The sequence below is a fragment of the Mustela erminea genome, chromosome 12, assembly GCF_009829155.1.
Source record: "Mustela erminea isolate mMusErm1 chromosome 12, mMusErm1.Pri, whole genome shotgun sequence".
In the NCBI taxonomy this organism is placed as follows: domain Eukaryota; kingdom Metazoa; phylum Chordata; class Mammalia; order Carnivora; family Mustelidae; genus Mustela; species Mustela erminea.
The window spans coordinates 25,312,979-25,335,435 of NC_045625.1; positions in this window are offsets into that span (position 1 = coordinate 25,312,979).

Sequence of the window (22,457 nt, forward strand, 5' to 3'; positions counted from 1 at the left end):
CTTTTAATTTGTAGTTCCTCCTAGCATGTCACACAAGCTTGACATATAAGCGATCAATACATTTCTGCATATTGCTAAAATGATTGAACATATCATGTAGGGATGAAGAACATCAGAGGTTTTCAAAGATGACATCTACAAAAGATGAACATTCCCAAAACAGACAAATTCCATGAAAATAGTTTGATTTTATAACCTACTGATGAGGGAGTTTTTGCTGTGAAGTGTAGAGATTTGATCCTTTACTCCTTATGAATGGGAGCCAGATCCTGAGGCTAGATGCTTCGTTAACGGCAGTTAGGTGATGCTTAGTGGTGGCACAAGGATGAGGCATAGGGAGCAGTCATTTCCATTCAAGTTTGACCGGAGGTATGGTATTACCAGATGAGATGAGATGATTTATGAATTAATCAGATAGATGAGATGATAGATAGACCAGATAGATGAGACCAGAGAGTTGAGATGATGTATGAATTAACTTGTTTATTTCAAGTTGTGATCATGTCCTTTCCAGATCATCATATTGGATTGTCTTTTTCTAAGATTTTATATGTCATAGGAAACATGAATGAGAGGACAAGTTAGCCTTCTCTCTTTTCAGATCCCAAGAATGTCCTCCTGGTTTCTGACTTCCCTACTAACTGCTTTCTTAGTGCTGAAAAACAATTTCATGTTCCTACATTTCATTATTCACTGTTGTATCTTAACATATTCTGACCATATGTTTTTTGGCAAAATGGACATAACATTCAGATTGCATCACGGGGACTAGCAAGTAGTAGTTATGCCTTTTGGGTCTTAGACTCATGAAATGAGTCCATCCTTACTAGGACCATAAAACTGTGACACCTTACTGGGTCATGTCTCAACGTGATATCCTTTCACTTTGGTATATCCAGCTGGGTTTGAGAGAGACCAGCAACTTAAATATGCTCTCAGTGTTCAAATATCTTCAGTTGAACTGGTTCAAGATCTCCTTGCTATACTCTATTTGCTCCAATAGTGAGGCATAGAGAAATCCTAGAAATCCCATTTTGTGGTTTGTGTAGTATGAATACATAATTCACATTGTCTGCTTGTCTTCTCTTCCACCTTTGTGAATGAGCAATCTAAGAAAAAAATTGGTGGCCCACAAGATATATACATGCATACAAAGGTGGAAACAGAAAATGAATCAAAATATTAAAAGATGATTGAATTAAGCTGAGTTTGTCTCTCTCAAATTTTATAAAATGTTATTTTAAAATCAAGAAATGGATACTCATATATTAAAATAAAGACCAATTCTGAAACTTAGAAAAATTCCACTGTTTATATTTTAAATGCACTCACAATGTTCCTAATTTTTGCTTTGAAACTAGAAAGTACAATTTTGGAGAATACAGACCAGAAAGAATTAAAAATGTACTATCTTTCCAAATTCCTTGATTTACTGACTAATTGTCCTATGTTCCTTGGCCTCAGTGTAAATATGCACATTAAGGGGGGATGCTGTCGTTCTGATAGAAAGAACATTTTACTTAAGGTAAATATTTGTTGTGTGATTATCAACAAGACATCCATCCTTTCTGAAATTTGGTTTCCTCATCAATATAGTGCAGATAATAAAGAGTCATTGTAAATACCAATCTAGATAATATATCCAAATTTCTTTTAAAGTGTAGGGTGTTGGGGCACCTGGGTGGCTCTGTTAGTTTGGCACATACCTTCAGCTCAGATCATGATCTCAGGGTCCTGGGATTGAGTCCTATGTTAGGCTCCCTACTCAGCAGTGTGTCTACATTTTCCTCTTCCTCCCACTGTGCCCCTAATCCTGTTCATACTCTCTCTCTCTCAAATAAATATAATCTTTTAAAAAAATGTTATCACAAAAAAGGTAACCTCGAGCAGATTCTGTACTGACCGTGGAATGTGAGAGTGGGCTTGATCCTAGTCTTGGTCCCTTGGTCCCTGAGATCACGACCTCCTGAGATCACATTCTGAGCTGAAACTAAGAGTCAGACACTTAACCAACTATACTACCCAGGCGCTCCCTGAGGTAGGTGCTTTCAGTTAAGATTTGGTTGAAGGAAACCTGGGCTACTCCATCTCTTCCACTCACCAGCTTGGTCACCTTGTGCAGACTACCCTCTCTCGTGAGTCACTGTTGTCTCTTTTGCAAAATGAAGATGATCTGATGACCAAGGAGATAATAGTTTATTTTTTTATTTTATTTTATTTTTTTAAGGAGATAATAGTTTAGAAAGGCTTCCTAAACAGTTTGGCTTTCTGAAAATACTAGTTATTTTCCCTCCACTGCATAGCTTTTTAGTGTAACATATAAACATGATGGTCAGATGGGCATAGCCTACTCAAGGAGAAGGTGCAAAACAAGCAATGCAAATAACTTGATTTGAGAGCAGCTTCCTACGTGCAAAGAAAAAAGAAAGCATGTTTTTTTTTTTGTTCTCCTTCTGCAGGAACTTCCCCACCCTCAACATTTTTAATGACCTCAGTAGAGTCTCCCGGTATTCAGAAAATGTCTCTGATAGAACATGAACAAGGTGGATTGATTTGTTGGGTGTATGTTTGATCATATATGGTCTATGGAGAAAGTTCTCCATCTCACCAATGAGAAGGAAAGTCATCTACTTTTCTATGGATTGATGGATAAAGTGCTACAAACATCTACCCATTTGGTAAATTGATGAAACACACTTAAGGATGAGTGTCATTTCCTATAGTGGTCTTTTCTGGGGTTCAAGACTGAACCAGTCAGAGCTATCTTTCAAATAATTAGAGCTATCATTCCTTCAAAAGTAGCATCACACAAAGTGGCTTTTAGGGATATTCCTTGGCCTAATCTAAAACCGAAACAGATACTGCACATGGCTTTATTTAGGATACTGGAAGTTGAACATGGAAGGAGTTCTTAGTTCAACATTCATCCAGATTGTAGAAACTGGTTGATATTTCCTGACAAGGCCTCTTGCCAGTCTAACCTCTCCTAGCTAAGCTATTTTAACTCTGGTCTTAGGCTGATATATCTCCTAGCAACACATCTCCTAAATAAAAACAGATTTCCCAGATGGTCTTATTCTCTCTTTCCTTCCATTGACCAATGTTGTTACCCATTCTCATCACTTTCTCAATTTTAATCATTATCTCTTTTATTCTCCTCCTTTAAGCACCTTATTTTATTGTTTTCTCTTCATCAGTCTACGGTGAAGATCTAGGTTAGCACTGCAGTTAGGAGCCATTAGCCACGTGTGCTTAGCTTAATTTACATTAACTAGAATTCATAGGAAAAAAAATCAGCCTCTCTTCAGTTGTACTAGCCATATTTCAACTGCTTAATACCTAGTGGCCACCATATTGATTGGACAATGCAGAAACAGAAGGTTTCCATTATCACTGGAAGTTCTGCAGACCATGCTGATCTAGGCATTCAGTTTTGCTGCTTCCTTGAGGGCTTCCCCCACGACTTTCAGCTAACTTCTACCTATTTTTACCTTTATTCCTATAAAAAGTCAAAGATACTTGTTTGAAACAACAGAAGTGTCTTGATAAATTGTTACCCGGAGCACATGTTCTTTCCTTTGGGCATGGCCATTTCAGAATTTCTGTAATATTTTCAGCAGATAATAAATTGAGGAACAGAGAATCATGGTAGTCTTTAAGAATTTTGTCTCAAAGATGGAATTTCATATAAGCTGTGAAGACCTGTATCTTCTTATCCTCTGAGGCAGCCATCAACACAGTTCAACAGTAATCACTAAGTGGAGACTCAGACATCAAAAGAAGACAGTCACTTACTCCATATCTGTTAGGATGACATTCATCAAAAAACCAAAATGTAAGAAATATTGGTGAGACTGTGGAGAAAAGGGAACCCTTGTACAACACAGTTTGTGAAAAAGTAAACTGGTGCAGTCACTATAGAAAACAGTATGGGGGGGTTCCTCAAAAAACTGAAAATAGAACAATCATATGCTCCAGCAATCCCCTGTCTGAATATATATCAAAGGAATTGAAATCAGGATCTCAAAGACACATCTGCTCTTCTGTGTTCACTTCCATGTGCAGCACTATTCACAGTAGATAAGATATGGGAGCAACCTAAAGGTTCAACGATGGATGAATGAATTTTAAAAATGTTATGTCTGTCTGTCTATCTATCTATCTATCTATCTATCCACAATGGAATATTTTCAGCCTTAAAGGAGGAGGAACCCCTGTCATTTTCAATTACATGGATGAACCTATGGGTTATAATGCTAAGTGAAACAAGCAAGACAGAGGAGAACAAATACTACATGATACTAATACATGATAATAAAAAAATCATCAAATCATAGAAGCAGAGAGTGAAATATGGTTGTCAAGGGCTAGGGCGGATGCGGAGTTATGAGTCAATATGAAGGAATAAAGTTTGGGTTATATAATATCAGTAAGTCCTAGAGATCTACTGTACACAGTAGCATTAACAATTCTGTATTGTACACTAAAATTTGTTAGAAGAATAGATCTTATGTTAAGTGTTCTTTTCACAAAGTCATAATAATAAGGAGGAGAAAGAGGAGGAGGAGGAGGAAGAGAAGAGGGGAAGGGGGAAGACAAGAGAAGAAGAGGGCAAGAGGAAGCATAGAGATGATGGGTAGGTTTATGGCATAGATTGTGGTGCTGGATTTATGGGTGTGTACTTATGTCCAAACTTATCAAGTTATATGCATTATGCACAACTCTTTGTCTGTAAAAAAAATTAAAAATAAAAAAGAGGTTGATCTCAGTAGTTATCTATACAGTATGGCTCAGACCTAACATTCAAATTTTATTTCTCTAACTTTTTGATTTTCAGCCCCTGCCAGCTCTGATCCTGACTTATTCCTTAAATTGATTCTTGCCCTTTGCTTTTTGTCAGTCGTTTGATTAGGGTTGTCATGTTTTTCACTAGATGCAGATCCTGATCTCACCCGGTTCTCTGTTTTGTTTCCAGGCTAATCTTGCTAAGCTTGATGACTCATTTGCATTGTTGCCAATATACAATCTCTTCCTGCACCCACATTGTACTTTGTCCATCAGAATCTGAAGGCACACTTGGAGGTTGGGGACACTGTCTATTCCTCCATTCATAAGCGTGAGTTTTCCCTTCTTCCATTTGCCTTGAACTCAGCTTAGAGATATGAAAAAGAATAAGAATTTTTTACCTTCCAGGAGTTTATAAACTTGTTGGGGGATATAAGAGACAATTAAGAAATAAGACCAGATGGGGCATCTGGGTGGCTCAGTCTGTTAAAGCGTCTGCCCTTGGCTCAGGTCATGATCCCAGGGTCCTGAGATCAAGCCCCGCATCCCATCGGGCTCCCTGCTCAGTGGGGTGCCTGCTTTTCCCCCTCCCTCTGCTGATCCCCTTCTTGTGCTCTCATTCAAATAAATAAATAAAATCTTAAAAAAAAAAAAAAAAGAAAGAAAGAGGACCAGATGATTTGTAAAGAGCTCAGTAAGTGGTGTAGACACAAGAACTGTTAGAATTAAGAGAAAGGTTTGGATTATTTCATGAGACTGATGCGCTACCTACTGCGCTAATGAGGCACGGATTATTTCATTAAAGAGGTAGAACCTGGCTGTCTGGGAAAGTTTGGGCAAGATTTGGACAAATCAAAGGAGGGCATCACAGTTGGTGAGCTGCGGCAGATGATGTGGGGGTAAGAATCACTTAGGATGGGCTTTTCCTCCACATTATTTGTTTTCCTTCTTCATTTTTCTATTGACAGTCATGTCCAGATTTGGGCCCTGGGTGTCACCATCCTTCATTGTGATGTTTTTTTCATATGTGGTTTTGCTTGGCTGCCTATGGTTGTAACTATCACAGGGAGCTTAGGATTCATTGACTTTTTACTTTTATTTTTTGACCATATATTAAGACATTTTAGGTATTTCACTGGGGATAACAGTCAGTTATTCTCAGAGCTGAATTTAAGTTTGTGGCTAACTTTATCCACACCTTTCACAATGATGAAAAAAAGAAAAATTGCTTCCGTCTCCCACCACCCACGGGCTTTGAGGTCTTAATTATTGGAAACATTTCCATTGAGCTCATACATTTCATGAACTATCCTTGGGTATAGCTAGGTATCAAGAGTTTATAAATCCTATTTTTCAGATGAAAAATCTGAATTTCCACACGGGAAATGATGAGCTCAGGATGTAAGCTCCTCTAGGGGTTGGAACTGTTCTTTTTCTTTGTCTCCCCAGTGCCCATTGTTGTTCCTGGAACATATCAGGTTCTCACTAAATGTTTTCTGGGTGAATATTTAATGGATGTCTCAGGAAAACAACAACAATAATGCAGGGAGTGAGCAGAGCTAGCTGAGCTGAGTGTGCAGAACTTTATCCTTTCACAAAGATTTCAAGTTCTACTTATTTAGAAGTGTCAGATATTTAGGATTATGTTCTCTCTGAAGTTTTGTATGACACCCACCCCTGCTGTTAGGTACTTATTCATTGGGATTTCATAGCGCTTTTATTTTTGAAAATACCAACCACATTATATTTTGTGATCTCATTCATATGTCTGGCCTTTCCTCGAGCTGTTGAAGTATTTCAGGAAATTGTTTCCTGAAATTTTTTATATGTCCAGCACTCGGCCCAGGACCTGACACATAGTAGGCACTAAATGATCACGTAATGAATAAATGACCATATGATCGTATGTCATAGTATAGGCTGTTGGAATGCCATACAGATCCCCTCACATACCATCCCCTAGCTCCTGTATGTTTTGCTCCTAACAGCTCATACCTTCTCGAGAGGACTTCCCTTAGGCCACTGGACATTCTTTATCGAGATCTTCAAAGAGCCAAAAGTGCTTGGAGTTTACATTCCTCTGGGGTATCCTGGAGCTAGTGGTTTACTGGTTCTGAAGTATGAAATTCTAGCTCCCTTGCCTCAAAGTGGAAAAAACTCTGTGGCATTATTTATCCTCCAGAGCTCCCCAGAGGTTCAGACAGAGTCTGGACTTCACCTGAACTTAGACTGTGCTTGGCTTCTTTCCCTCTGCCGTCCTTATTTCCCCACCCTTAGAGCACTGAGAACCCTTCTTCAGTAATCACTGTGCCAGAACCCTTATCTCAGGTTTTGCTTTTATGAAACCCAAACTAAAACCTGTGTTGATTCTGGATGTTGGGATTTGGACCTTCAAGTTTCTTTGCAATTTATGCTGAAATAATAAAGAATGGTTCAAACACCCAGGTAACTTCAAGAAGGCTTCGAGATGGAGCTTCTTTAGTGAGTTTCCAATCCATTTTCATTTTTATTTTTTTTTATTTCTTTAAAAAATTTTATTTATTTATTTGACAGACAGAGATCACAAGTGGGCAGAGAGAGAGGGGAAGCAGGTTCCCCTCTGAGCAGAGAGCCCGATGCGGGGCTTGATCCCAGGACCCTGAGATCATGACCTGAGCCGAAAGCTAAGGCTTAACCCACTGAGCCACCCAGGTGCCCCTCCACTCCATTTTTATGATGTAAAATCCCTCTTACAGGGAAGAATTTTTATTGATAAATATATTGGTAGAGAGGACTGGCTTTCTTCCTAACAGAAGTACAGGAAGGCGGCACTGATGTTAAAGAGGACCACTCATATATCAGAACTGAGAAGATGGGACCCTGATGTATGAGTCACAGAGAAAACACAGCTGGAATGAAGCAAGACATTCCAGCACATTCAGGAATGTCACTAATTCATTTCTGAATACTTGGAAAATGTTGTCGACTATGTAACCCATACCTCTCTGTTTTCTATTTCCCATCTCACCTCTTACTTTCCCCATTTCTACAGCTCTCCAGATCTGTTTCTCTTACTGCCCCAAAAATAGCTGGTCAAGTTTTCCTCCATTTTCTGGGGACCGCAGCTGCAGTAGGACCCAAGGTGCCAATGGAAAGAGCAATGGCTAAAAATGTGGCTTCCTTAATGGTTGTGTATATTTTCCAAGAGGAGTAGATCACTGGCATTTTGAAGAGATCATAAATATACCATTAATGAAACTGTGAGCCATCACTTTAGCCTCCAGATTAGTGTCAGGAGTTGACACTATTCCTAGAGGAGGGGAAAGCACTAAAATAAAATTACTCGAGTCCAAATATCTCCACTGCACACTGCACAGGCGTTGGATGAATGACATTTGGGTAAACACGTGCATCAATATCTTTTAAGTGCCAACTGTCCCTTCTTAAACCCTTGGGCTGGTGACAACTTGACATACGGAAGACATAGTTCTGCATAGGCTATTTAACCAAGGAAAGATGATTGTCAGTTTCCTCCAGTGTTCTTTTGCTAATAGTCTATAAACACGGATGTCCCTATTAGGTGCTGCTCCTTTTCTTTATTTGAAATCACCATTCAATTACTCTTCCCCAAATACTGTAGAACGGCTGCAGACCTCGCTGAACGTAAGCTTGTCCTCTCTCCCTTGAGCTTTCCTCTGCTTAGCTGCTCGTCCTTTGGCTCGGAGTATATAATCAGCCCCGATCTCCTGCTGAGCACCGTCAGGAAAATGGCAGCTCTCACTGAGAGACAGCAGAGCCATTCACAGTCATGGAGCTATTGAAACATTGACAGAAATGACAGACATTTCCAAAGCTGTGCGAAGCATTAATTTTAATGTATGCTGTGTGTCCTTACTTAGTAAATATTTATTTGACTGTGAAAGATAGGAGAGGTAATCACTGCTTTCCTTCAAATACAGATCCCATATGAGCTCCAGCCCCCTTCTCTTGAGGCAGCTCAGGACTCAGTTGTGGAATTTCAAAACAAAACATGTGTGTTGGGGGGGGGCGGGGAGGTGTGTGTGTGTGTGTGTGTGTGGAGATGCAAGAGGCTAGGTGTCTATTCTGGACTCAAACTTTAACAGTCTTCTGTGTTCTGTCCAAAATGTTCCCTGCAGTCACATGGTTGGGTCAGCAACCAACAAGAATTTTGCTTTAGCTGTAGAATAATTTCTAGGAAGTCTGGATTGCCAATGAGATCTTATCTGAAGATGTGTAAACCTATGTGACACTCTCTTCCACTCCACTCTCCCTGCCTGAGTCTCCTATTATAGTCTTCTCAGTTAACCTCTGTACTCAGTGGTGGTTCAATCTATTCAGCATATTCAGAGGGTCTGTCTGGGGCCACCATCTCTTCAGATGTATGGCAGAGCATTTTGCTCTTTAAACTAGGTAGATGGAGAAGACAGAAGGTAGTCGATACGGTCACAGCAGTAATCACTGAACACCAGCAAAGGTGCAGTTATTTTCACATGTACCACCTTAGTTAATCCAAACAAGCATTTCACAGAGCAGAAAACTGAGACATAAAGAGGACAGACTACTTTTTCCAATGCCACATCATAGCAGAATGGGGATTTAGATTTGGGGTTTCCAAATCCAAGTTCTGGTGCTCTGTCTACGACATTGCAACAAAGTGCATTACATACGTAACAGCATTTTATAAACCTGAAATCTTTATGAAAATGTTAGTTACTGCTATTGTGGATGGTTAGAAAAATGTGCTTGTTAATTTTGTCTGGCTGGTCAACCATCCAGGGCTTTTCTAATGAGGCAATGAACCCAACAGGGGTGAGGGGATGAGCTGCCAAGCCTTTCACATCAACTTTGTGTGCACTAATTAAACATCATGCCTGGATAAATGGCCCAGGATGACAAAGTCCACAGCTTCTCACAGATGGTTCCAGGAAGTCGCATGGTTGGCTGGAGAGGATTTGGTCATGAATAAGATGCAACCTCAAATCTCCACTGACTATGAGCAGGTACATTAATCTTTCTTTGTATCAGTAGCAAGCTGTGGGTTGAATGTCAGGTGGGCTCCAGAAATCAATTTCCCTTCGGTGAGTGTCTGCTAAATATGAGCTTATTTCATTATTATATACAAGGAGAATGCCATATACTGGGCCATGAGAGTGAGCTCTAAAATATTAATTCATTATAAGTGGTTTTTCTTTTTCCTTTGAACCTATGGTATTTATCTTGGCAAGTTCCTTTAAATATCCTTTGACATTTAAAAAACTGGTTTATTTGCTAAGTTTGCTAAGTTCTCTATATTCCGCTTAACTCTTCTGGAATCCCTTCTCCCCCCAGTTTTATACTGGGACAGGTAATATACATTATCAAATTCCCTAGGGAATAGATAGGTTTGAATTATGCATGATAATGGTCATGCATACTATGTTACAATATTAAAGAAACTCTAGGGTCTCAGAGGCAGGTAGCTCTCACACTAACCTTTACTAAATTGGGTATGTTCTACCTTTTCTGTTTCAAGTTCTATAAGTGTAGAAAAGCCAACTTTTTTTTCTTTTTTTTTTTTTTTAATTTCACTTCAACAGTGAAGCTGATTACAGCTTTTTTATGTTGTGGTAAAGGTATGTTCAATAGCAGAGTATCTAAAAAAATCACAATCAGGGGCACCTGGGTGGCTCAGTGGGTTAAGCCGCTGCCGTCAGCTCAGGTCATGGTCTCAGGGTCCGGGAATCGAGCCCCACATCGGGCTCTTTGCTCAGCAGGGAGCTTGACTCCCCGCCCCCACACCCCCCCCCCGCCTGCTTCTCTGCCTACCTGTGATCTTTCTCTGTCAAATAAATAAATAAAATCTTAAAAAAAAAATCACAATCAGAAAGACAACTACTTCCTAAAAGTCTTGAATTTTTTAGTCCTCCAAATAGGAATCTATCTGTTGACAGTTAATATGAAGATGGGTCGTCTACACTCTCCAACTAATGAATATGACCCAAGATCTGTGGTCTCAATAGTTCTATTTCACTAACTCATTTCAGCAAAGACTCAACACCTGGCATAAGCAGACCATGATCTCATTTAGATCTCAAACTCTTACTCAAATCCAGTATTGGATGTTTATTTATTTGGCACCATTCTGAGTGTTTTCACTCATATTATCTTGTTAATGCTTTAAAAAAAAAAAAAAAAAAAAGCAAGGGTTTTCTACAAAGAGAGACACTGACAAATAGAGATACTAACCCCCTAGGAAATTTAATTGATTTGCTTGAGATGGGAGCTAGGATATGAACCCAGGGATTCTAAATTTCCATTCTACATTCTTTCATTGGTGATTTTGTATAACTGGCTACTGCTGTTGATGAGACATGTTATACTGAGCAACGAGGAAACAGCTAAGCCATTCTGGTTAATCTTGTCCATCAGTCAGCTTGTGGGCATCCTTGGTAGTCTCTAGCTTCTTCTTTGCCCAACATTTAGCTTGAGGGTGATGAAGCATGATGGTTCCTAATAAAGCTCCTGTGCATAAATTCTCCACACTCAACAAAGGTAAATGGTGAACTATTTTAAAAAATGGCAGTGTTTTAGGCATTCATTTTTTCAAATAACTGGCCTAGGGCTGATGTTTAAGGCAGAACCAGGCTCATCAAAAGCCCTTTAGAAATAACTACAATCAAAATTTCTTGTCCTGGAAGAGTCATACAAGGTCATTATAGATCTGAGACACAATTAAGAGTTTAGACATATCTATAGAGAAGAATGACCCCCAAAGCTTTGCGAGGAAGGCAAATGGTAAAAAGGGGTAAAAGACCTTTGAACCTTGGTTTCTGTCATAAAAAGATGGGTTTCTTGGTCAATGTGTATGCAGTTACTTTCTGAGGATGAGCTAATTATTGCCTTGTAAAAAATGAGCAATTTAGTTCTCCAACATTTTGTGGCTGAGCCAAGTTGAGGCAAATCATTATTCGTAGTGAGAGGCCATGGTTTCTGTCCACCATCATGAAGCGACAAAGTCCAAGAAGCATGTATCTTTTGATTAATTCAATGCCATAGGACACTTCCTCTGTATTAGAAAGTGAGGCGACTTAACTATGGTTGCAATTTGTGAAATAAAATGTGGTGAAAGTTGAATAGCTCTAGGATGACTGAAAGACCTTATTTTTGGAGACCATGTGACATGGATTATGCTTCACTTCATTTCAGAAGAGTGAATACCCGAGAAAGTAACGCAATAGACTAAGAAGATAGCATGTTGAACTCCTCTTCCTGGAATCATTCCCAGAGCTTTCACTGCTCGTTATTCTCTGATGACTCCCAAATTTATTTCTTTGCTCAGAGCTTTGCAATGAACTCCAGACCCAATTTTCAACTGCCTGTTCAACAGTTCCACTAACATGTCTGGCATACACATACTACTTATCTGACCAACAAAATCTACTGTGCCTCTGTTTTCTTGTCTTTCTTAATTCTAGCTAGAGTCATTCTAGACTTCCTTCTCTCTTGTTCCTTACATTTGATCAATCATTGTGTTATGCTAATCCTACCTTAGAAATATCCCTCAAATCCAATTCTTCTACTTCATTTCCTTCTCATTACCACCTCCCTGGATTTTTCTTGCCAGGATTATTGCAAACATTTCCCACTACATCCCTGCCTCCTATGCTCCTGACATATTTTTCTGCCAGAACTTTTTTCCTATAAAAACAAACAAACAAAAAAAACATAATGTTTTTTCCCTCCTTAAAGATGTCCACTGTCTCCTCCTTGCCAGAAGGATAAAGTTCAGACTCGTTCATACAGTTTATGAAGTCTTTCACAATCTGGACCCAGCTTATCTTTCCAATCTCATCATTTGCCACTCCCCTCAACCACACACTCTACACAATCACCAAACTGAACTGTCTTGTTCCCTTAACATAGGGTATGTTTTCTTCATCCTGTTTGTTTGCATAAGCTTTTCTCTTGGCTTAGAAACCTGCCTCTAGTTTTTCCCAGAGAGCTCCCAGTCTTCTTTAAAAAGAGCACAGTGACTGATACCAGGCAAATTTATTGATCATTTAGTTTGTTTCAGGCACTATGCTAAGTACTTTTCATGTATCATTTCAATGAGTTAAAAAAATCCCACTTACTATTCACATGTTAAAGAGGAAGAAATTTAGATGTAGAGAGCTTGGGTAATTGTCAGATTTACATATGATATCCAGGATGAGGGACTCCAGAGTTCCTATTGAAATCTCTACAGCATAGTGCTTAGAAAATTAAGTGAATGAGTATATGAAAGAATGAACTAATAGTACTATGAAGACTGTGAGTTTTCTTTTGAAGAAACTCTGGCATGAATGATATATTCTTTACCTTGAGAGTAGTAGCTACCAGCTTTTTCTTTTCTTTTCTTTTTCACTGAGAATTGTAAATTTATTACCACTGAAGTTCTTCTCTGAAGCTTCTGTGATTACCACCATGACCCATCCCAGGCAAGTTATTAAGAACTTTCACTGTGTACCCATAAATTCATGCTTGCACTTCTGTTGCTGCATTGAACTATCAATATTGGCTCAAGTGTCTGTCTCTCTCTCATGAGACAATGAGCTCCTAGAGAATCAAGAGTATGTCTTGCTCCTCTATTAGCTGCTGCAGTACCCCACATGAAATTTGGTACAGAGTAGGCATATGGGATGTGTTTCTGGAATAAATGAATGAATGTATCAATACTCCAAAAAGGCTTGGCCTCCTTACTTTAGTCTAACAGTAGATATGTCATAACTACTATGATGAATAGATATTTTTGCTCATATATCCACTCAATGAGTGGATGTGAATGGGAAGCTATGATTCTGGAGTTCCCATGTCTCTCCAAGTTGTCTTGTGTCTCTTCTAGTGGGAGCATCTTCTTATGCTGATTCTATGTCGAGTTTTTTTTTTTTCTTAATAAGATTTTATTTATTTATTTGACAGAGATCACAAGTAGACAGAGAGGCAGAGAGAAGGGGAAGCAGGCTCCCTGCTGAGCAGAGAGCCTGATATGGAGCTTAATCCCAGGACCCTGGGATCATGACCAGAGCCAAAGGCTGAGGCTTTAACCCACTGAGCCACCCAGGTGCTCTAAGTCAAGAGTTTAAAACATAGTTTGTGTATTTATTATTATTATTTTTTTACACAATATGCCGTCTCCAGCCCACGGAATGGGAGAAGATATTTGCAAATGACAGTACAGACAAAGGGCTGGTATCCAAGATCTATAAAGAACTCCTCAAACTCAACACTCAAAAAACAGATAATCACGTCAAAAAATGGGCAGGAGACATGAACAGACACTTCTCCAAAGAAGACATACAAATGGCTGATAGACATGAAAAAATGTTCATCATCGTTAGCTATCAGGCAGATTCAATTCAAAACCACACTGAGCTACGAACTTATACCAGTTAGAACGGCCAAAATCAACAAGACAGTAAACAACAAGTGTTGAGAGAGGATGTGGAGAAAGGGGAACCCTCTTACACTATTGGTGGGAATGCAAGTTGGTGCAGCCACTTGGGAAAACAGTGTGGAGATTCCTTAGGAAATTAAAAATAGAGCTTCCCTATGACCCTGCAATTGCACTACTGGGAATTTACCCCAAGGATACAGATGTAGTGAAAAGAAGGGCCATCTGTACCCCAGTGTTCAATAGTAGCAATGGCCACTGTCCCCACACTGTGGAAAGAACCAAGATGCCCTTCAACAGATGAATGGATAAAGAAGATATGGTCCACATATACAGTGGAGTATTATGCGTCTTTCAGAAAGGATGAATACCCAACGTTTATATCAACATGGACGGGACTGGAGGAGACTATGCTGAGTGAAATAAGTCAAGCAAAGAGAGTCAATTATCATATGGTCTCACTTACTTATGGAGCATAAGAAATAACACAGAGGACATTGGGAGAAGGAAAGGAAAACTGAACTGGGGGAAATCAGAGGGGAAGATGAACCATGAGAGACTGTGGACTCTGAGAAACAAACTGAGGGTTTTGGAGGGGAGGAGGGTAGGGGGTTGGGTGAGCCCAGTGGTGGGTATTAAGGAGGGCATGTATTGCATGGAGCACTGGGTGTGATGCATAAACAATGGATCTTGGAACACTGAAAAAATAAAATAAAGTTTAAGTAAAAAAACAACAACAACACACCAATATGGCCTCTCAACACATGCTAATGATTTTCTCTGGTGCTCAACTAAAGCATTAGTGATCCATTCTAATCCTAGAGGAAAAACTGTGTGTTTGTTTGTTTTGGCTCTAGAATTGTTGAGAATTATATTACATACAACCTTGTGAATGATTTAAGGGATTTTGAGAGCATTTTTTTTCTTGCTATATTGAATTTTCACCTTAAGCTAACACTAGAAACTAATCTTCAAACAAGATGTGACTCTACTCCTGTTGAGTGGTGGTTAGAGTATTGACATAAGAGCATCAGAAGATGATACTGAAGTTCCAACTTGACTTCTAGATTTTTCCCTTCTGATTGATTTATTGATTTTTAAAGATATTATTTATTTATTTGAGAGAGAGAGAGTGAGAGAGAGAGTGCACACATGAGCAAGGGGGAGGGGCAGAAGGAAAGGGAGAAGCAGGGTCCCCATGGAGCAAGGAGCCCAATGTGGGACTCCATCCAGGACCCTGGGATCATGACCTGAGCTGAAGGCAGAGGCTTAACCAACTGAGCCACCAGGCATTTATAATTTATCAAAATGACATATGGCAACCAAAAGTTGTTTCATGAGTTCTTCTTCCCTTGCCTGTGTGATTGGTGTGCTATCTCTGTTGTATAGACTGATGTTAGCTGCCTAGGCTAGCCTAAAACTACTGAGCTAAATACTAGTAACCAGGCAGGGCTGGCAGGGCCAAGGAAGTGTGGGTAGTTTAGATAGGATAGCAAAGCCCATACTAGGAGGAAGAGCAAAAGTGGGAATGATAGGTGGGAGCAGTGGCCAGGATTTAAGCCTATTGTTAAAGTCATAGTCTGAGTGTTAGTGATAGGATGAGAGAGGTGGAAGTTGATAGGAGCATATCAGCATATAAAATATATGAGCTTTGCGGAAGGCCCCATTGGTTCAGAGTGGTTTCCTCGGAACACAGTTATGTAACTTCAATAGAGTCACATTGAGACCTGCCAGATGACACATGAAACAACCTGATAAGAACAATTCACTGCCACCATCCCAAAACGCTATAAATTTAACTCCAGAAGACTAGAAAATAATGTGAGAATTTACTATTTTTTCTTGAAGGTCTACTTTAGGAGTTTACATACTATATCATTCAGTAAAATATATATTAAATACTACTCTTTTTCTTTACTCATACATCTGTTCAAAGACATGAAAAAATCCCCTCCTTTTTTTTCCCATTTATGGAAACAAAAAGATGACCTGATTCTCTGTCAACCTCTGACCCTTTATGTCTGTTCCCCTCCTTCTTCCTCTTTCAGTCAAGACAATGCTCCTCTTTTCCTTTTCTGGGAATACTCCTTTTATTCCACGGCCCAGAGAAGGATTCTAGTGAATAAAGTCCTCCATCTCCCTGCAGATATCTGCAGCAGCTTTCCTTCTCGAACACTCACTGAAGCCCTAACTTCATCTCTTTTAAGGAATATTTCTCCAAAGCGATCCCAATACTGGAACATTTTATGGGGAAAAGACTTTCCAAAGAGATGGTATGTAACCTGAAATGGCCTTTCACAAGTAATAGTTGTTGCATCATCAAAGATCAGCTGTTGACCAACTTGGACAAAGCTAGGCTTTGCAATGTTCCCACACCAGCAAGAACATCAAGAACCAGACAGTCCAAAGATACTACATATGGGTGCTGCTCAAAAATTTTTGGTTACAGAGGCATTCTCTTCAGTGCTCAATTATTAGGCAATTGTGAAGTGAAGGGCATGTCTTAATGGCAGTGCTGGTTTGAGGACACTGATCATCTGTTGAAAAGTCTTCAATTGTTTTCTTTGGAGCCCAAGATGATTTCTAGCATGAGAATGAACTGGTGCTATGGCTAAATGCAGAATGGATGACACAAGCTCAAACAGTTTTTCAGAGACTACTTTGGGAGATTTCTATCAATTTGTTGAAATTGGAATATTCAAAGGAAACGATGGTACGAGTGAGAAATACATAGAAAAATAATTTGACTACAAGTTATTTGAACACAAATATCTACTAAGAATCCTAAAATGATCAGTAATTCTGTTTATGAGTGTTTGTCCAATGAAATAAGGCTAATATTAAAAAATCTTTATGCATAAAGATACTGATTGCAAAGTTTTTCATAATAAAGATCAATTGGTAAAAGCTGAAAGGACTATCCTGTTGAGAAAAATACTATATAAATCATAATAACTATGCTCAGTAGATAATTAAGTAGCCATTAACCTGCTACTGGTTATGCCCGAGTTATAACATGTAATATAAGATGTAGGTTGAAAAGTAAGATCTAAAGTTATATATCCTTTTGTAATATATACAAATATCAAATCATTATGTTGTATGCCTGAAACTAATATAATGTTGTATGTCAATTATACCTCAGTAAAAAACAAGCAAAAGTTATATATCCAGTATGATAACAACTTTGTAGAAGACATAAGAAGATATATTTAAAAAATATATATATATGTATATATATACATATATATATAAAAGAGCAAGAAATAAAACAAACTCTTGGTTGTAGTTAGCTTGGGATGCTGGAACTATGGATTTTCCCCCATCCTCTTTCTACTTTTTAATATTTAATATCTTTTCTTTAAAGATCATGCATTTCTGAAAAAAGTAATAATAAAAAAGTTGGTAAAATATTTAGAAACAATTCCAGATGGAATGGTGACCTTGGACACTGCAGCCTATTGCTATAAACTAAATTTTCTTCTTTTTTGTTTTTTTGGTTTCACTCCCCCTGTAATGACACCTTGCAACGCAATTTCCAGCATCGTCAGCTGTGAGATTGTTGTAATCTCAAGGAATGCATGCTGGTCTTAACAACCATGGCAACAGACTTTGAAAAAAGTTAAATGGAATGTGTCTGATTAAGGATCTACCACAACTCCGTTCAATTTCAATCTTACTCTCCTAGTTGACGATGGAGCTCTGCTGCTAATTCTAAGGCAGGTGCACTGCAGCACAATAGCAAAAGAATTGCTACTTATTCTCTGTATGGCCTCTTGTAGTCACTTATTTCCTTGAACCTCAGTTTCCCTCTTTTTAAAACAAGGAAAGTAAAGCCTACATCAGAGAGATGATGACTAGAACCAATGAGGCAATTAATATGCAGAAAAGCATCATGCAAACATTGAGGAAATAGTTCAGTATGTAGGGAAATGCATCTGGCTTGGTGTTGAGCAAACCTGACTTTTCCTGGCTTAGCCAGTTACTGTGTCCTAAGCCTTCAGAAGATGACTCAGCAGTCTTGATCCTAACTTGTTTAATTTGTAAAATGGGGATAATGGCACTCACCTTGCAAAGTTATTATGAGGGTTGGAAATAATGTTTGTTAAGAAATGCTTGATAGGAAGCTTTTAGAATCAGTAACCACTATTTTTAAGTATTTATCAAAAGCAACTTGACCTATATATTCCCTGAATATGCTCCAACCATTGGCATTCACTGTATTTGAATAATCAAGAACTCTTTGATGACAGGTTATGGGCACTGCTAACTATGTTCCTGGATTCCAGTCTAATGGATTCTGAAGAGTATGCTTGGCTAATATTATACTTCCTTTTGGAGAACTTGTACTTCATATTGCTAAACTTGGGAGTAGAGATTTAATGGGAGTCTCTGAAGCTTAGTTGGGTTTGCCATATCTGAAATTAACTACAGAGATTCTGGTACAGGTACTTTTCATGATCAGGTAAGTTAGCTATTTAAAGATTTTTGTCTGTGCATTGTAGAAAGCACTTCTTATGGAAGCTATGTCCTTGATTTCTGAGACACTTAATCATGCAGCCTTGATGATGTAGAGATTTTTTTCCCCCTGGGGTCATAGAAATGACCATACTATTTCAATTCAGTGAGACCTTACAGAAGTTGGTTCATTGTGATCTTTTCAAACAGGATGATCTTAAAATACGTACATTAATGAATTCCCAAATCCACAGTCTCAAGGCAAAAGGGTTACCTCTGGGATGTCAACAGCTATGTCCTCAGCAGGATGTTCATTTTAATTGTAAAATGTCAGTCTCTAAACAATGACTAACAGTTAGAAAAAAAGTGCTGCTTTAATAATTTGGTCATTCGATTTCATATCCTTGCCTTAGGTAAAAAAGCAGAAGCTATGAGAATGCTTACCATCTGGAAGTTCTCTATCTGGTTGGTTGAGGATTGAATGAAAACATCCTCACATATACGTCCTGTGAAGAAAGATGATTGACAAGGACTCCTCAGTGTAGTCCAGAGTAATCATTCAATCACGGAATGTACTACATTTCAGGGTGATGCCAGGATACGTTTGTTTGCTGGGACAATCTTAAAGTGGATTTGCAGTGCATCTTATTCAGTTTTCTCCATTGTAATAAGAATGCATCTCGTTATTCAAAGTGGTGGGATTGAAGCCATAGAAAGAAGCTCTGATCATAATTCCAACATGCAAATCCATTAAATTTGAAAACTATAGACTGCGTAATTGCACCCCTCTCTATGACATATGCAGACAGGATCCCTAAACAGCAACAGAAGTAGAAAATCATAGGCATGTCCTGTAGGGCGTTTCCCTCCTATCTAGCATGTATCAGAACAATCCACGAATTCTGCATGCTATGTTGGCTTCAGAACAGGGATTTTTGTCCAACTAGAAGCAAATGTTCTATTTTGAAATTTGGATGGAAAGTTATTGGTATGAAAGTGTATGTGAAGGAAGAATGACATCAACCTCCTCGATGAGTAATGTGGTGCTCTTCCCATGTTTTTCAGGTGTCAGAGACCACAACAGCTGTTGAGCTTTCTTCTGAACACTATGAAATGAAGTTTCCCTTCTTTCCATAATGCACATTAGGAACAACTCTACCATCAGGAACACTGATGACACAATTATAACAACAACAAACATTTATTGGAAAAATTAATTAGTGCCGATAGTGCCTGACACATACTAAGTTCTCAGTAAATGTTACCCATTATTGTTATAGTTACGATTATTATATTGTCACCAATGTTCCTGCTGTAGACTTGTTCCTGTGAAATGGTGTTATAAATATCCCAATTTTACAGGCAAGGAAACTGAGGTACTAAAAGGTTAAATAACTTGCCCAAGGAAAAACACACAGCTCACAGGTAGCAAGGCAGAAAGGTGAACTCAGGTGGAATGGCTCCAAAGCCTGAGTTCCCGTCTTTATGAGTACTTGTTCATGTAAGAACAAACAAGTAAAGAAAAACTAAGAGTGCAGACTGTTTCCCACTTTTCCCGTTAATATTTATTTACAGCTTATCGTTTTGTTGCCAGTGAGTGGAGATTTGAGTAAAAACTCAACACTGAACAAAACATTAGGCATTAACATTTTTCCTCAACAATTCGAAAAAAGGCCAGATTTTAGATGCACAACCTATCAGTCCAACTCAAGATAAATTACTGTTTTGTGGGATCATGATTTGAACTACTGGGGTATAATTATAAAAAGTCTTAGATTTGAGGCAAAAACAATTGGGTTTGATACATCTTTTACTTTTTTATCGCTATATGACTTTAGGTATAGGGGTCCAGAAGGAGGTTGAGAATGGGATGAAATGTCACTAGCACATACCAAGATGTCTCCTGCTGTCTTGTTTTGACTTCCACTCTAGTCCCTGCCTGGATCAAACTTTTCCATCTTGCACATCTGCACATTTCCTTAGCCTCTTCCTGTCCCCATTTCCTCCCATCAAACTCCTTCAGCTTCTCACCGAATTCCTGGTACCTTCACAAAGGCTACTATACAGATACCAGCTTGGGCGGTTTTCAAGAGGTTTCCTGTATAATTATCATGGATCTACAACTTCAAGGTAAACATCTTGAAGTCAGGGGCTGGATTCTTTTTTATCTCTTACTTTGCATGACACAGGTCTCAAGACTTGTCAGATAGGGGTGGATAGTACTGACGGAGAGAACTGAATAGGCATTTCCTTAAGACAGATTCTTACATTTGTATCTGAAAGGACTATACATAACATCAAGAAGACAAAAAAGAAACATTTTAAAAAGTTTGTAGAACAGAAAAAGTCCTTTTAAAAATAACCACAATCAACTGTTAAAGAGGGTATTTTGTTAAAGGAAAGGCAGAGAGTCTTGCTGAGGACTATGCAAATTGGGAAGTAAGAAGTATGGAGAATGGACTTGTTCTGAATGGTAGGGGGAGTGGAGTTTGGAGTTTCAGGGGAAATCCAGGAGGAGGGGAGGAGGAGCTAGAGGAAAAAAACAGAGCCAGGAGTTGTGGGAATTTATGTATCATGGGGAGCATAGATCACAAAAGGAGCTCTCTTAGAGATGGGGTGGCTTGAAAGGCCTTTTAAAGACTAGAAATGTCTAATATGAGATTTTTAGTTGTTTGATCTAAGATATGCCGGCAAATCCCCTTTACCCAAAGCTCTGTGTGTGTGTGCGCGCGCGCGTGTGTGTGTGCGTGTGCGTGCGTGTGTGTGTGTGTGTGTGTGTAATGAGTTTTCATTTGGTTTAGTTTGGCTTTTTTTAGAAATTGGCACAAAGGCTCAGTTTTGCCTCTAGTACCCCATTTTGTAAATGTGGAATAAGGAATCAGGATTCCAGAAATTAGACAAAGGCTTAAGCTCAAAAGTCCTCTTAAAATTTGCAAAACTCTTGGAGGATGACTTGATTTTCACAAAGCACTGAAATGGGATTCAAGTCAAGTGTCTAGATCTTGAGGGTTAAGCCTCAGATATATCTGGGTTACTCGCCATAGAAATAGTGGAAAAGGTCATGAGGTACAGCAAAAGGAAGGCCAGACTTGGAAAAAGAAAGAGGATTTGGTTTGTTTTTTGACTCTGCAACTTAATGTTTGGAGACTCAGTTTCATCATTTATAAAGTATACCTACCTACCTAGTGGTCTGAAAAATGAGGATAAAATACAGTGTTTACTATGGTACATACATGGTACATACTTGATATATGAATAGTTGGTCATACTTTAAAATAGAGTTGATTCAACTCTTGAATCTGGTAAAGTTATTAATTAACAAGGGTAGATTAAGCCTAGTAACAAACAATCCCTAATGTTTAGTGGTTTATCACAACAGGGTTTGTTTCTTCCTTGGTATACACATCACAAAGTAGCTGGATATCCACTTTGTCTCATCTCCATTCTGGAATCAGGCTGATGAAGCAGCTATTATCATTGGTCATCATGAGAGAAAGTCTAGAATGAACGCTTCAAGGAAATGTAACATTCCCCTATGCTTGGAAAACAGAGAGCAGGAATTATGTGACAAATAGCACCAAGGCTAACAGAACATTTTTCTTTATTGTTTCTCCAGTCTCTTCATGAAGGCTGATGCATGGGACTGCTGGACAGAATGAGGGCTAGCAAGTTTCTTTAGAGTGCTGTGCCCTCTCATGATCAATTGCCCTCTGGTTCAAGGCAGAAGATTGCTTTCAATCTACCATAATGATTTTGAAACAATAGATTTTTCAACATTATTTAATTGAGTCAAACATTTTGAAAG